The sequence below is a fragment of the Pelophylax lessonae genome (genome assembly GCF_965119305.1).
Source record: "Pelophylax lessonae genome assembly, chromosome: 13".
Lineage (NCBI taxonomy): Eukaryota > Metazoa > Chordata > Amphibia > Anura > Ranidae > Pelophylax > Pelophylax lessonae.
Window position 1 is genome coordinate 182,665,322 of NC_138780.1, and position 15,663 is coordinate 182,680,984.

At 45.7% G+C, this 15,663-nt stretch overlaps 1 protein-coding gene across 3 annotated transcripts in view; it reads right to left on the bottom strand.

Moving 5' to 3' along the window:
- The window catches only part of STON2 (stonin 2), a 133,623-nt gene that overhangs the window by 100,528 nt on the left and 17,432 nt on the right, over positions 1-15,663 (bottom strand). Inside the window, exon 1 of one of the 3 annotated variants that reach the window (XM_082275283.1) lies at positions 3,887-3,986. The exons of the other annotated variants lie outside the window; for them this stretch is intronic. The gene's annotated coding sequence lies outside the window, so the exon portion shown is untranslated. Of the gene's footprint in view, positions 1-3,886; positions 3,987-15,663 lie in introns of those variants that run through there. 3 annotated transcript variants of the gene reach the window in all.

Sequence of the window (15,663 nt, forward strand, 5' to 3'; positions counted from 1 at the left end):
CATCCAATGGAGCCTCACCAGTGCATGCCCATCCAATGCAATCTGCAATAAAGAGAGAGGAGAGCCACTGGATTACACAGAGCAGGGATCTCCCGCTTATCCGGCGACCGATGTCATATGAAGCCCTGCCTCCTGGACCGGCTCCTATGATAGACGTCACCAATGTGCTGTCTATCATTGACAGAGGCTCCAAGGCAGCCTCTGCCTACAGTTAGTTGGAAGCCGTTCCCCCGACATGTTTTTTTAGTTTTGGATACAGTGGAGAGGGATTACAATATCAGTTAGGTTTTTATTGCTGTCTGTATCACCATTTGAGATATTCATCCTCTTTATTTGTCATGTTTACCGTTATCACCAAAAGTGAAAGAAAATCACACATTTTGGGTTATAGAATATAGGGACAATCTTCCAATGTTCAAAGTTGTGGTGACAACCAGGGATTTCCTCAATTTGGAGGGATTTCCTCTCATTTCCTGCCTTTGAAACAGGAAGTAAAAGGAAACCTCCCTAATGGGACAAAGATGGCCAGAAAAAAAATCCTGACAGAGTTTAACCCACCCTTACTCTATTAAAAAAAAAAAAAAAAAAGATAACAACTCTAAGACGTCTGCACACCAAAATTTTTATATAAAGACCCCTTAGTGTTGTCAAACTGCAATAAGAAGTGCTGCTACTTATAGGATCTCCAGGTAGGAAATTTTGCAACAGATTAAAAACACACTGAAAACTAGAATTTGGCTTGACATGCACTTTAAAGCAGAGCTTCAGTCAACAAAAGAAGATCAATAAAAATAGCCAATGAAATAAGAATAGCCTTAGCCAAAATATTCACCTTCAATCCAGAAATTTCACCTGAAGTACATTTTTCTGCCACTAGATGTCCTCAGTCTGACAGCCAGCATCAGTCAACCCCACTTCATCCCGGACGAGCCCCCAACCTGTGACTGGACAGTGAAAGGAGAAGCAGCACCTCTGTCACTTTGATCTCTCCTCCTATCAGTGAGTTTCTTGGCAGCACATGAACCTATTGGCTCCGTGTGCTGCCTCTTCCTCTCGCACTCCAGCCTTGCTGTATATGGACTACAAGAGTTGCATTAATTTGAGTCTTTTATATCTGCTTGGAGTTCAGCTTTAACATAACACCTGGAAATATCTATAGAAGAGTAACAATTTATTCAGATGCATCAGAAATCACACAAGATGGCAGCACTGGGAACAAAGCTGGGGGCGCCATCATGAACATTTAATTAAAGACTCTCTTATTCTAAGATTCCTTTAGTGTCTCTAACCCCCGTCTTTACATCATCAGCTAAAGAGCATCATTCCCCACATATGACACAGTCCTGAACTCTGCGCCCTGGACACAGCACATAGATATGGATGTATCTGTCAGGGACAGAGCAATGTTCTGCAGAACTCTAAAGAGGACAGTGATGGGATAATCTGCGTACTATTTCAATATAAATATGTCATGGCAAAATAGGAGAGAGCAATGTTCTGCAGTGGTCAGTGATTAAATAATCTGCAGAAAATATCAATATATCAAGGAGATCTCTATAGAAGTCAGTGATGGAAAAATCTGCAGAATATAGTGCTATGTATCTGTCAGGAGAAGATAGGATGGAGCGATGTTCTGCAGATCTCTATAGAAGTCAGTGATGGAATAATCTGCAGAATATATCGCTATGTATCTGTCAGGGAAAGATAGGATGGAGCGATGTTCTGCAGATCTCTATAGAAGTCAGTGATGGAATAATCTGCAGAATATATTGCTATGTATCTGTCAGGGAAAGATAGGATTGAGCGATGTTCTGCAGATCTCTATAGAAGTCAGTGATGGAATAATCTGCAGAATATATTGCTATGTATCTGTCAGGGGAAGATAGGATGGAGCAATGTTCTGCAGATCTCTAGAAAGTTGGCAATGGAACAATCTGCAGAATATATCAATATGCATTTGTCAGTAGGGAGATGGGACAGAGCAATGTTCTGCAGATCTATAAAAAGGTAAAAGATGGAATAAACTGCAGATTATATTTATTTGTATCTGTCAGGGGGGAGGTGGGATGGAGCAATGTTCTGCAGATCTATAGAAAGTTGGTAATTTAACAATTGCAGAATCAACCAATATGCACCTGTCAGTAAGGAGATGGGACAGAGCAATGATCTGCAGGTCTCTAGTGAGGTCAGTGATGGAATAATCCGCAGAACATATCAATATGCATCTATGAGGGGGCAGATAAGGAGGAGCAATGTTCTGCAGATCTCTAAAGGTGTCAGTGATGGAATAATCTGCAGAATATAGTGATATGTTTCAGTCAGGGGGAAGATGGGACCAAGCAATGTTCTGCAGATCTATAGAAAGGTAACAGATGGAATTTATCAGTATGTATCTGTCAGGGGGAAGGTGGGATGAAGCAATGCTCTGCAAATCTCTAGAAAGTTGGCAATGGAACAATCTGCAGAATATATCAATATGCATCTGTCAGTAGGGAGATGGGACAGAGCAATGTTCTGCAGATCTATAAAAAGGTAAAAGATGAAATAAACTGCAGATTATATGTATTTGTATCTGTCAGGGGGAAGGTGGGATGGAGCAATGTTCTGCAGATCTATAGAAAGTTGGTAATATAACAATCCGCAGAATTAACCACTATGAACCTGTCAGGGGGGATGGGACAGAGTAATGTTCTGTAGGTCTCTAGTGTGGTCAGTGATGGAATAATCTGCAGAACATATCAATATGCATCTATGGGGGGGGGGGGGGCAGATAAAGAGGAGCAATGTTCTGCAGGTCTCTAGTGTGGTCAGTGATGGAATAATCTGCAGAACATATCAATATGCATCTATGAGGGGCAGATAAGCAGGAGCAATGTTCTGCAGGCCTCTAAAGGGGTCAGAGGTGGAATAATCTGCAGAACATATCAATATGCATCTATGAGGGGGGCAGATAAGGAGGAGCAATGTTCTGCAGATCTCTAAAGGGGTCAGAGATGGAATATTCTGCAGAATATATCAATATATATCTGTTAGGGGGGAGGTGGGATGGAGTAATGTTCTGCAGATCTATAGAGATGTAAGAGATGGAATAAACTGCAGAATATATTTATATGTATCTGTTAGGGGGAAGGTGGGATGGAGCAATGTTCTGCAGATCTATAGAAAGTTGGTAATGGAACAATCTGCAGAATATATTAATATGAATAAGTCAGGGTACAGGTGGGACAGAGCAATGCAGGTCTCTCTAGTGTGGTCAGCGATGGAATATTCTGCAGAACATTTTGAGGTGCATCTATGAGGGGCAGATAAGGGGGAGCAATGCTCTGCAGATCTCTAATGGGGTCAGAGATGGAATAATCTGCAGAATATATCAATCTGTATTAGTCAGGGTACAGGTGGGACAGAGCAATGCAGGTCTCTCTAGTGTGGTCAGCGATGCAATAATCTGCAGAACATTTGGATATGCATCTATGAGGGGTAGATAAGGGGGAACAATGCTCTGTAGATCTCTAAAGGGGTCAGAGATGGAATAATCTGCAGAACATATCCATATGTAATAGTCAGGGTACAGGTGGGACAGAGCAATGTTCTGCAGATCACTAGAGTGGCCAGTAATTGAATAATCTGCAGAATATATCAGTATGTATCCGTCATGGGGGAAATAGGACAGAGCAATGTTCTGCAGATCTCTAGGCAGCCAGTCATGGAATAATCTATAAATTATTAGCAGAGATGTAGGTTGAATGTAACAATTTGCTCAGCAGATCCTTTCCCTTACATAAGACTTCCCATCTGCCCCTCTGGAGATGGTAGGTGAGCAGTGGGCAGTCTTGTTGCCCCCTCTACCCCCCCCCCTCCCCCCAGGGCAGGTTTAGGCCCCTCTCACCTTAGCACAATGCTGCTGGATGGATCTGCGGAGGGAGGTGATTCGCAGGTTCACATCTGTCAGTGAATCCGGGAGGGTGGAGGGTGAGATGGGGGAATTTGATGTGTGTGGGCGGATGACAGATAGAAGAATATTCTCTATTCCAATCTCCCCGATCCCCCTCACATACAGCTCCTGTTACTGCATGCTGAAAAATAACGCCGAAACAATTCAACTCTAACAATAGAGCCTTCTGACCATCTGCTGTGGAACCACAAGTCTCAGCAACACCACCAGTAAGGAACCCTTCCCCCCTGGGCTGTTCCCCTGGGGCAACAAGGCACTGGAAAGTGGGCTCACCAATGCACAAAGACTATACAATCAGCGCTCTGGTCTTGCAGCGCCGGGGTAGTGGGTTCATGTTCCACCGGGGTCACTACCTGTAGGGCAGGGGTGTCAAACTCAATTTAATCGCGGGCCGCATCAGCATTATGATTGCCCTCAAAAGGGCCGGTTGTCTCTGTAAGACTAGATGTCAAGAGCATCCCCTACACTTACATAAGACGTCAAGAGCCTCTCCACCATCAAAAGTTGATTCCCCCACCCTCCCTTACATCACAGTGCACCCCCCTTAACTTGTGGTGCTGCTGGGAAGAAGCTGGAGGCATTGCTGGAAAGCAGAAAGTATAAGGTCTGGAGGAGGACTGGAGCTTTCCTGCAGCTACAGAAGAGGTACGAGGGCCACATAAAATGGCCTGGAGGGCCAGATTCGGCCCGCGGGCCTTGTGTTTGACACCTGTGCTGTAGGGAATTTATACACTATATTACCAAAAGTATCGGGTTGAGGTCAGGACTCTGTGCAGGCCAATCACGTTCCTCCACCCCAAACTCACTCATCCATGTCTTTATGGACCTTGCTTTGTGCTCTGGTACGCAGGCTGTCCACTCGGTTTAGTCTATGGGAATGTTTGACCATTCTTCCAGAAGTGCATTTGTGAGGTCAGGCACTGATGTTAGACGAGAAGGCCTGACTCAATGTCTCTACTCTAATTCACCCCAGAGGTGTTCTATCAGGTTGAGGTCAGGACTCTGGGGTGGAGGAACATGACTGACCTGCACAGAGTCCTGACCTCAACCCGATAGAACACCTTTGGGATGAATTACAGTGGAGACTGCGAGCCAGGCCTTCTCGTCTAACATCAGTGCCTGACCTTACAAATGCACTTCTGGAAGAATGGTCCAACATTCCCATAGACACACTCCTAAACCTTGTGGACAGCCTGCACACCAGTGCACAAAGCAAGGTCCATAAAGTCATGGATAAGTGAGTTCGGGGTAAAGGAACTTAACTGGCCTGCACAAACTCGCTCATCCATGTCTTTATGGACCTTGCTTTGTGCACTGGGACGCAGGCTGTCCACAAGGTTTAGGAGTGTGTCTATAGGAATGTTGGACCAATCTTCCAGAAGCACATTTGTGAGGTCAGGCACTGATGTTAGATGAGAAGGCCTGGCTTGCAGTCTCCGCTCTAATTCATCCTAAAGGTGTTCTGTCGGGTGGAGGTCAGGTCTCTGTACAGGCCAGTCAAGTTCCTCCACCCCAAACTCGCTCATCCATGTCTATATGGACCTTGCTTTATGCACTGGTGGGCAGTCTTGTTGGAACAGGAAGGAGCCATCCCCAAACTGTTCCCACAAAGCATGAAATTGTCCAAAATATTTTGGTATGCTGACACCTTAAGAGTTTCCTTCACTGGAACTAAGGGGCCAAGCCCAACCCCTGAAAAAAAAACAACCCCACACCATAATCCCCCCCTCCACCAAATGATTTGCACCAGTGCACAAAGCAAGGTCCATAAAGACATGGATGAGCGAGTTTGGGGTGGAGGAACTTGACTGACCTGCACAGAGTCCTGACCTCAATCCAAGAGAAGACCTTTGGGATGAATTAGAGTGGGGGCTGCAACCCAGGACTTCTCGTCCAACATCAGTGCCTGACCTCACAAATGTTCTTCTGGAAGAATGGTCAAACATTCCCATAGACACACTCCTAAACCTTGTAGACAGCCTTCCCAGAAGAGTTGAAGTTGTAATAGCTGCAAAGGGTGGGCCAACTCAATATTGAACCCTACGGATGAAGACTGGGATGCCAGTAAAGGTCATGTGTGTGTAAAGGCCGGCGTCCCAATACTTTTGGTAATACAGAGTATATCCTCCCTGTGTTTAGGTGGCCTTTCCTATAACCCAATAATGTACCTGCTAGCCTTTACTGCCTCCCTTCCTCTATTGCCTGCAGGGACATTAGATTGCAAGCTCCTTTGAGGATTGATATGAATAATTTGTGAAAATAAAAACCCACCCACAAAATGTACTTTATAGTGGGATATTTTATATTAAATTTTTTATTTGCTTGTGAAAAACAGCTTTGCTGGCTTAACCACCAGACCGAAATAGAAGAAAGAAAGTAACGAATGCAGCCATCACAGCTAAGAATTGGTAAGCTGCAATATAATAAATGTTTGCTCCTGGGTTTAATACCGCTTTAGCCCCCATTCATGGCTTTGAAATCGCACTACTTCAGTGCGATTTCAAAGCCGCACATCAATGCAATTTGCACTGCCGATTTAATTGCGGCTCTTGCGACTTCATGCAACAGAAGTCTATGCAAATAAATTGGCAAAAGGTAGTAATGGAACTTTTTTCAAAGTTGCTGCGGCATGAGTCGCGGCAATTGTAACAGTTCCATTAGCAACAATGGGGTGCAACCAGTGGTGTATTTTGGTTTTGTGCTGCCCTAGGCAAAACTAAAATTAGGCGCCCCCCTCCTTTGTAAATTTGCCCCACTCCTTTTTTAACGGATGTGACTCCTTCCAAAATTGAAGGACTACAAGTCTCAGCATGAACCCCTGAGATCTCACAAGAGGGGGGGCGGGGTGAGAGGGGGTGGGTGATGGAGGGAGAGAGAGGGGGGATGAGAGGGGGGTGAGGGAGAGAGAGAAGGGGGATGAAAGAGGGGGGTGAGAGAGAGAGAGAGAGAGAGAGGAGGGATGAAAGAAAGGGAGGGGTCAAAGAGTGAGAGAGAGGACGAGAGAGAGGGGATGAGAGAGAGAGAGGGATGGATGAGAGAGAGAGAGAGCGAGAGAGGGGGGTGAGAGAGGAGGGATGAGAGAGAGAGGGGGATGAGAGAGAGGGGGGATGGGAGAGAGGGGGGATGATAGAGAGAGGGGGGATGTGAGAGAGAGAGAGAGAGGGGGGATGAGAGAGTGAGAGAGAGAGAGAGAGAGGGGATGAGAGAGAGAGAGAGAGAGAGAGAGAGAGGGGGATGAGAGAGAGAGGGGGGGGGATGGGAGAGAGGGGGGATGATAGAGAGAGGGGGGATGTGAGAGAGAGAGAGAGAGGGGGGATGAGAGAGAGAGAGGGGGGATGAGAGAGAGAGAGAGAGAGGGGGGATGAGAGAGAGAGAGAGAGAGGGGATGAGAGAGAGAGAGAGGGGGGATGAGAGAGAGAGAGAGGGGATGAGAGAGAGAGAGAGAGAGGGGATGAGAGAGAGAGAGAGGGGGATGAGAGAGAGAGGGGGGGGATGGGAGAGAGGGGGGATGATAGAGAGAGGGGGGATGTGAGAGAGAGAGAGAGAGAGGGGGGATGAGAGAGAGAGAGAGGGGGGGTGAGAGAGAGAGAGAGGGGGGTGAGAGAGAGAGAGAGAGGGGGGGTGAGAGAGAGAGAGGGGGATGAGAGAGAGAGAGAGGGGGGATGAGAGAGAGAGAGAGAGAGAGAGAGGGTGAGAGACAGGAGGGGTGTGAGAGAGAGAGAGAGAGAGGGGGGTGAGTGAGAGAGAGAGGGGGTGAGAGAGAGGGGGATGAGAGAGGTGGCTCTAGCAACCAGTGGCCAATAAAGTCTCAGGTGGAGGGGGGGGCAACTTTTTTGCTGCCCCCCTGTAAAGTGCCGCCCTAGGCCTGGGCCTTGTTGGCCTAGGCTAAAATACAGCACTGGGTGCAACTTGTAATGCGATTTGGAACTGGCAAAACGCATGACAAATCGCCCTCTTGTGAAGGGGGGCTTAAAGTGTAAAAATGTTGAATGCAGCATCTACTTCAATGTGTGATCCACCTAGCTGTGTGAAGTACAAAAGTGGAGCAACCTTGAGATTTTATATGGGAAGAATGCTGTGTGGGTACAATGTATCCGTTTCAAGGCTTTCAAGTAGATATGGTCACAAAAAGAAAATTTAGTGCTAAAAACAAGTCTAAAAAAGCCCTCACACCGATCCCAGGATGACCCTTGCAAGACCTGAACCCTATAATTAACCCTTAACCTTCCCCAACACTTAACCTCTAAAGCAGGGATCCTCAAATACGGCCCTCCAGCTGTTGCAGAACTACACATCCCATGAGGCTTTGTAAAACTCTGACATTCACAGACATGACTAGGCATGATTGGAATTGTAGTTCCCGAACAACTGTAGGGTCATAGTTTGAAGACCCCTGCTCTAAAGTGTAAACTTTGGTTCCAGTTAGAGTAAGGAATGGCGAGTTCTCCTGATGTTATATTTTATTGATATAGGAAAGAGAAGGAGGCGCAACACCTAGTGCATTACCCATGGTCACCGTATAAAATGTCTTATTAAACCCTTCATCATGCTCTGATGAAGGGAGCTTGACTCCCGAAACGCGTTAGCGGTCTCATTCACAGGACGTGTTCCATTCCATGTGTGGTGGAATCTTTTAATGTGATTTTACATTCTTCTTGTCTGTGAGTATGCACTTGGCATTTTAATAAAACATTTTAATACAATGACCACGGGTAATGCACTAGGTGTTGCGCCTCCTTCTCTTTCCTATATGTATCTTAGTTGGAGTTCCCCGCCTGAGGAGAGCAGCACGCCGGTCTTCCCCTTCGGAGTGAGCGCATGGCTGAATTGATTATTTTTTATTGATGTCTGTGTGTAGCAAGGTGTTAGGACCCCATTGTAATTCTTCAAGAGAATTATGCTGCTGTGCTCCCAAGTGCCACTAGAGGTCCCCACATGTCCACAATTTATCTTCGTATATATGAGTATAGGTGAACCCTCCATCCATGGCACTAACATGCTGGTGTAATCCAGTGGTTGCCAACCTCAGTCCTGAAGAACCCCCAAGGGGTCATGTTTTCTGGATTTCCTTCACCTTGCACAGGTGCTTTAAATCAATGTCAATGGCTCGGTATTCATAACAGTTATTGTTTTTCTAGGGGAAATGTTCTGTTCTGGGTACTTGAAGTTGGGAACCACTGGTGTAGCCATATTCCCAGCCACTAGGAGGAGCTGCTTTAATCACTATGTGTCCTAATGGGGAGGTTTCCCCTTCACTTCCTGTCCTGGAGACACAACAGGAAGTGGGAGGAAATTCCCCAAAGTGAGGGAAATTCCTTTTTAGACAGCTGTCATCAGAACCTCTGTACACATTATAACAGGGTTTCCTAACCAGGTAGGTTCAGTAGCCTGCTTGGCGCAAATGTGGGCAACATATGCATGTGTGTTGGCAACAGATGTGCGCGCATGCGCACGAATATGCACGTGCGCGCATGCATGAGCACATGTACAATACCTAGTAAAATTAATTAGTCTGTGCCCACGCACAGGACGCCATCCAGAAGAGCCATCTTGTCTGCTGGTATGCCCTTCCTGACACAAGTATAGAACCTTGTCCAGTTGACTTTGCAGTTTAAGAGGGGGTGCATGGGGGCGGTACAAATGTGGCTCAACCGCTTGTTTTTATCACTCCACAACTATAAGTGTAAACCTAGCCCTACTTAGCTAAGAGGTTATCTTAAATATATTTTTCCTCCCTGAGTTCAGCTTAAGTGTTTGGGGCTCATTCAGGCGGGCAGCCGAAAAACCAGCCCCATGCACACTTTGTATGCGCACAGCCGCAGCCAAATTCGTACCCCAATCGACTCAACGGCCGGCACTGCTGTTGGCATATAAACGTTCATACAAGGGTCTCTGGACACAGACAGTTTCTATTGTATGGATAATGTCTGCACTTTAGGAGGGTCAGGAGCCTCATTACGCCGTGTTTCCTCCAGCAGAGAGAAGGTTAATGATGGCACCTCACCACCCGCCCCGCGGCTCAGTAAACTTTCCAATTAGAGCCGGGATGAAAGATGTTTGGATTTGTGAAGGTTGGCGGATTTCTCGGGCTCCATGGTAACTGCTTTTCACTGAACCGGGGGCCGCTAACTGAGAAAACGCTTTGTCTGAAGAGAGCGAGGATCAGCAGAGAGTGTACCGTACCCGCCAACAATGACCCATCTGCTACCCAATGGGACCCATGGGCGGGATGGGGGGAGAAGGGATTCAATTCAATTGTCACTTTTTATAAGAATTGTCAACATTGTATTTCAATGTGATCTAGTTGTTGGCTTAACCACTTGCCTACCGGGCATTTCCCCCCCCCTTCCTGCCCAGGCCAAGTTTCAACTTTTAACCATGTCACACTTTGAATGACAGTTGCGTGGTCATGCAACACTGTACCCAAATGAAATTTCCATCATTTTTTTTAGACAGATAGAGCTTTCTATTGGTGTTAGTTAACCCGTTTCCGACCGACCGCCCGTCGTCGATTTACTGCAGCAGTGCGGCCCTCCTGCGCAAACCGACATAGACCTACGTCCGTCGCGCGCCTGCAGCTAGGGCTAGCTAGCGCGCTCCCGCCCTAACTCGGCAGCGGGGACTCCGATGCACAGGGAAGTTGGCTCCGATTGCCGCCTGACACCAGCGATCGCTCCCTGCTGAGAGAGAAGAACGGTCAGCTTGTTGTAAACACAGCTGAGCGTTCTTCTCTCTGGAAAGAGAAAAATGTACTTGGGTACAGTGTTGCATGACTGTGTAATTGTCATACAAAATGCAACAGCACTGAAAGCTGAAAATTGGCCTGGGCAGGAAGGGGGTGAAAGTGCCCGGTAAACTGAGTCTGTGTTATGTATGCTTCAGTGCTCCCCGCATACCTGCAACCTGTTACTCTGAATCTGGCTACTGTTACTGACCCAAACACAATATCTCCTGCGCTTGGAAACGTTCCCAATCCAGCAGGGGAGGACTGGGCCAGGGGGCAGGGGGGCAATTGCCCCCTGGGCCACCCTGATGTCTTGTTAAAAGGCTGCACTGCTTCTGCTAAAGACATGCCTAAAGGATTCCTGGTGAAGAGAAGTAAAAAGTCCCTGCCACTGACCTACTGTGTGCAGGTTGAAGACAAGGACAGAGCGCTTATGCCACTCTGTGCTCATGCCACTCTGTACTCATGCCACTCTGTACTCTTGCGCCTCCTGTCTGCTCTATCAGGGGCCCCGAGTCAGAGGTGTAAGAGAGGCCTTCCTCATCGTGTCAGGCTCTTCTACCAGGTATCTGACAACTTGCCGCAGCCACAATGCTTTGCTTCGCGGCATGGCAAGAATTGCAGTAATACCCACTAAATGCCAGCCATTGAAGTGAATAGGGGTTGTGCCACAACCTGCAGACTTTTAGGGGTTCAAACAGGTGGCGAGGAGGCAACATATTGCCCTCAGAAAGGAAATCCACTGCGGATGGCTTCTCAGTGGGCAACACTAATGTAACTGACTACTAATATTCTCCTAATAATATATCCAAAATGTTAAACAAATGACAGTTGTTGAAAGACAAATAAGAGCAAAAAATCCAAGGAAAAATGTGTAGAAATACTGATAGTGAAATAATGAATAAATAATAAATGTCCCAAAAGTGAGTATTAAAAATAAAAAATGAATTATAAAAGGAGTCCATGAGGACATGCAAATAAAAAAGAAATCCAGCTTTCCAAGAGTATTCCGTGGATCAACACCAATGAGAGAATGGCTGCTTAGCAGAACGCATTGGCCTCCAAATCAATGGAAAAGCCAAAAAAGACCTCAGGGATATAAATCCCAAACAACCATGCTGGATGCTGCACGTCGCGTTCCTCTGGTTATGCAGTTACTCTCGAAGGATGGATGGATGGATTCACGCAAATATGGAAAACACATAGCGTAATACTGTTTGTATATGTTTAGTAAAAATGGCAAGTGCACTTACACGATTGAAGTAAAATCAAGCATAACATAATATGTGCTGCAGTGGTAATCATAGAATCCAAAAGGAAAGGGGAACAGCCGTGGAGCGTGGTGACGTTGCGTCTGGTACCACCCAACATGTTTCGTCATATGTTTGACGTCATCAGGGGTGTGACACCCCTGACGACATCAAACGTATGCTTGCAGCAGTCTTTCAAACGCAACTTCTTTTTGTATATTGTGAAAGATGATGTCACGCCGAGTAAATAAATACCTAACATATTACAGTTTAAAATTGCGCACACTCGTGGAATGGCAACAAACTATAGTACTGAACCTCCATATGCGAGGCTTTAAACATTTTTAACGGTTACCAGTTTAGAGCTACAGAGGAGGTCTTTTGCTAGAATTATTGCTTTCGCTCTGATGATTGCGGCGATACCTCACCTGGTTTGAACACAGTTTTCATTTGTGGGCACGACTTACGTATGCGTTTTCTTTGGTGTGCAAGCTCATGGGGATCAGACACTTTTTTTTCAAATTTATTTATTTTAACACTGTTCGTTAAAAAAAAAAAAAAAAAATATTATCACTTTTATTGCTGTCACAAGGAATATACACATCCCTTGTGACAGTAATAGGCAGTGACAGGTACTCTTTATGGAGGGACCTGGGGTCTAAAAGACCCCAGACCCCTCCACTGCACTTCAAAGTATTCAAAATGCCGAAATCTGCATTTTTGAATACTGTCACTTTTCCTAAATCGTCGCTGTTGGTAGCCGAGTAAACCGGAAGTGATGTTGTGATGCCGTTTCTGGGTTACATGATTGGATCGAAGCTGAATCCGGCATCGTTCGGAACTCCAACCAGCCGGCCGGTGGGACGGGAGACCCAGGTAGAGCTGCAGATGGTGGCGGGAGGGGGGGGAGGAGACGTACCCTGCCACTCACTGGGATAACGGCTGAGTGGCTACTGAGCCACATCGGTTGTTATCTCCTGAAAGCCGACTGCCAGCTCTAAAAAACGGTACCGGGGTGATGCCTGTAACTGCATATTATCCCGGTACAACCACTTCTTCAAGCCGACGTACAGCTACAGAGAAGTAGTTAAAGGAGAAGTATGGGGACAGCTCATGTGGCTGTACTTCTCCTATGGATCACAGGAGTGTAGTTTGTTCTGCACTCCCGTGACCTGTTTTTAGCAGAGAGCGGTCTGAAATCTGTCCTCTGCTGACGTCACAGAGTCAATCCAGGCTTGGCCATCATCACGACCATGGAGTAAGGATCTGCCTGGGCCGGGGCCCGGCGACCTGCTGAAATCCTGAGCCAGCCGCACCCCCGCCCCCTCCACAGCCCGGCGCTCCAGTGAGCGAGGAGGAGGCAGAGCAGAGAGCGGTGACTGACAGTCAGCAGCTCTCTGCTCCGGGAGCTGTCAGAACAGAGAGATCAGTGGTGTTTGATTGCTGGGTTCTCAGTGTTAGAGGCATCAGGGGACCGATGCTGCATCCACCTAGAAAAGAATGAATAAAAAAAAAAAAACATACATAACCTTCTAAAATTTCTACAAAATCTGCTTTTTAAAAAATAGCAATATGTATTATCTCACTAAAAAACAACAAAACATTTTACATATGGCACCACTCATACTTATCAAAGATGCACTTTCTGAAAAATGCAGTTGAAATGCTGCAAGCAGGAGCCTCTAAAACACACCGGGGAGGATTTGCTTAACCACTTCAAGACCGGAAGGATTCGCCCCCTTAATGACCAGGCCCTATTTTGCGATTTGGCACTGCGTTACTTTAACGGACAATTGCGTGGTCATGCGACGCTGTACCTAAATAAAATTGACGGCCTTTTTTTCCCCACAAATAGAGCTTTCTTTTGGTGGTATTTGATCACCTCTGCGATTTTTATTTTTTTAAGCTATAAACCAAAAAAGAGCTACAATTTTGAAAAAAAAAAAACAACATTTTTCACATTCTGTTATATAACATTCTCAAAAAAAAAAAAATCAAAATTTTTTAACATTTTAGGCCAACTGACTTTGATTGACAGCCACAGGATCCGGCCTATAGTGCAGCGGCTGTGTCTCAGCCAATCAGGAGAGAGAGTCCCAGACAGCAGAGGGACTCATGGCCATCGCTGGACAGACATGGGGTTCAGGTAAGTATTAGGGGGTGCTGGGGAGGGCTGCTACACACAGAAGGCTTTTTATCTTAATGCATAGAATGCATTAAGATAAAAAACCTTCTGACTTTACAACTCCTTTAAGATGCATTTTTTGGAATGTGCAGGGGAAATGCTGCAGGCAGGAGCCCTTTAAAGTGCATGAGGGTGGATTTACTAAAGGCAAATAGACTGTGCACTTTGAAAGTGTAGTTGCACTTTGCAACTGCAGTTGCTCCAGAGCTTAGTAAATAAATGGAAGCTCTGCTGACTTCCATCATGCAATCATGTGCAAGCAAAAATGCCTTTTTTTTTTATTTTCTTTGCATGTGATTGGGTATTCTTTGCAAAGTGAAGCTTCGTCACATTTACTAAGATCTGGAGCAACTTGCTAAGTGCACAGTCTATTTTCCTTTAGTAAGTCCACCCCCACCATAAAAGACACATAGGGGTTGATTTACTAAAGACAAATTGACTGTGCACTTTGCAAATTGCAGTTGCACTCTGCAAGAACAATTGCGCCAGAGCTTAGTAAATGAAGCTCTGCTGACTTCCATCATCCAATCATGTGCAAGTAAAAAAGCCTTTTTTTTAAAAATGTTCCTTGCACGTGATTGGGTATTCATTTGTCAGGTCAGTGCAATGTGCACAGCCTATTTGCATAGTTACATAGTTAGTCAGGTTGAAAAAAGACACAAGTCCATCTGGCTCAACCAATAAAAAACAAAAAACAGTAAAGAAAACCCAACCATCCAATCCCATATACACAATCTTATACCCGCAGTTGATCCAAAGGAAGGCAAAAAACCCCAGCAAAGCATCATCCAATTTACTACAGCCGGGGAAAAAAATTCCTTCCTGATCCCCCGAGAGGCAATCAGATGTTCCCTGGATCAACTTTACCTATAAATATTAGTACCCATTTATATTATGTACACCTAGGAAAGAATCCAGGCCTTTTTTAAAGCAATCTACTGAGCTGGCCAAAACCACCTCTGGAACCACCTCTGAAGGGAGTCTATTCCACATTTTCACAGCTCTTACAGTGAAGAAACCTTTCCATATTTGGAGACGAAATCTGTTTTCCTCTAGATGTAAAGAGTGTCCCCTTGTCCTCTGTGATGACCTTAAAGTGAAAAACTCAACACCAAGTTTACTATATGGACCCTTTATGTATTTATACATGGTGATCATATCCCCCCTTATATATTTATACATGGTAATCATATCCCCCCTTATGTATTTATACATGGTGATCATATCCCCCCTTATGTATTTATACATGGTGATCATATCCCCCCTTATGTATTTATACATGGTGATCATATCCCCCCCCCCTTAATCTCCTCTTCTCAAGAGAGAATAAATTCAGTTCCTCCAATCTCTCCTCATAGCTGAGCTCCTCCATGCCTCTTATCAGTTTGGTTGCCCTTCTCTGCACTTTCTCCAGTTCCCCGATATCCTTTTTAAGAACTGGAGCCCAAAACTGAACTGCATATTCCAGATGAGGTCTTACTAATGATTTGTACAGGGGCAAAATTATATCTCTCTCTCTGGAGTCCATGCCTCTCCTAATACAAGAAACCTC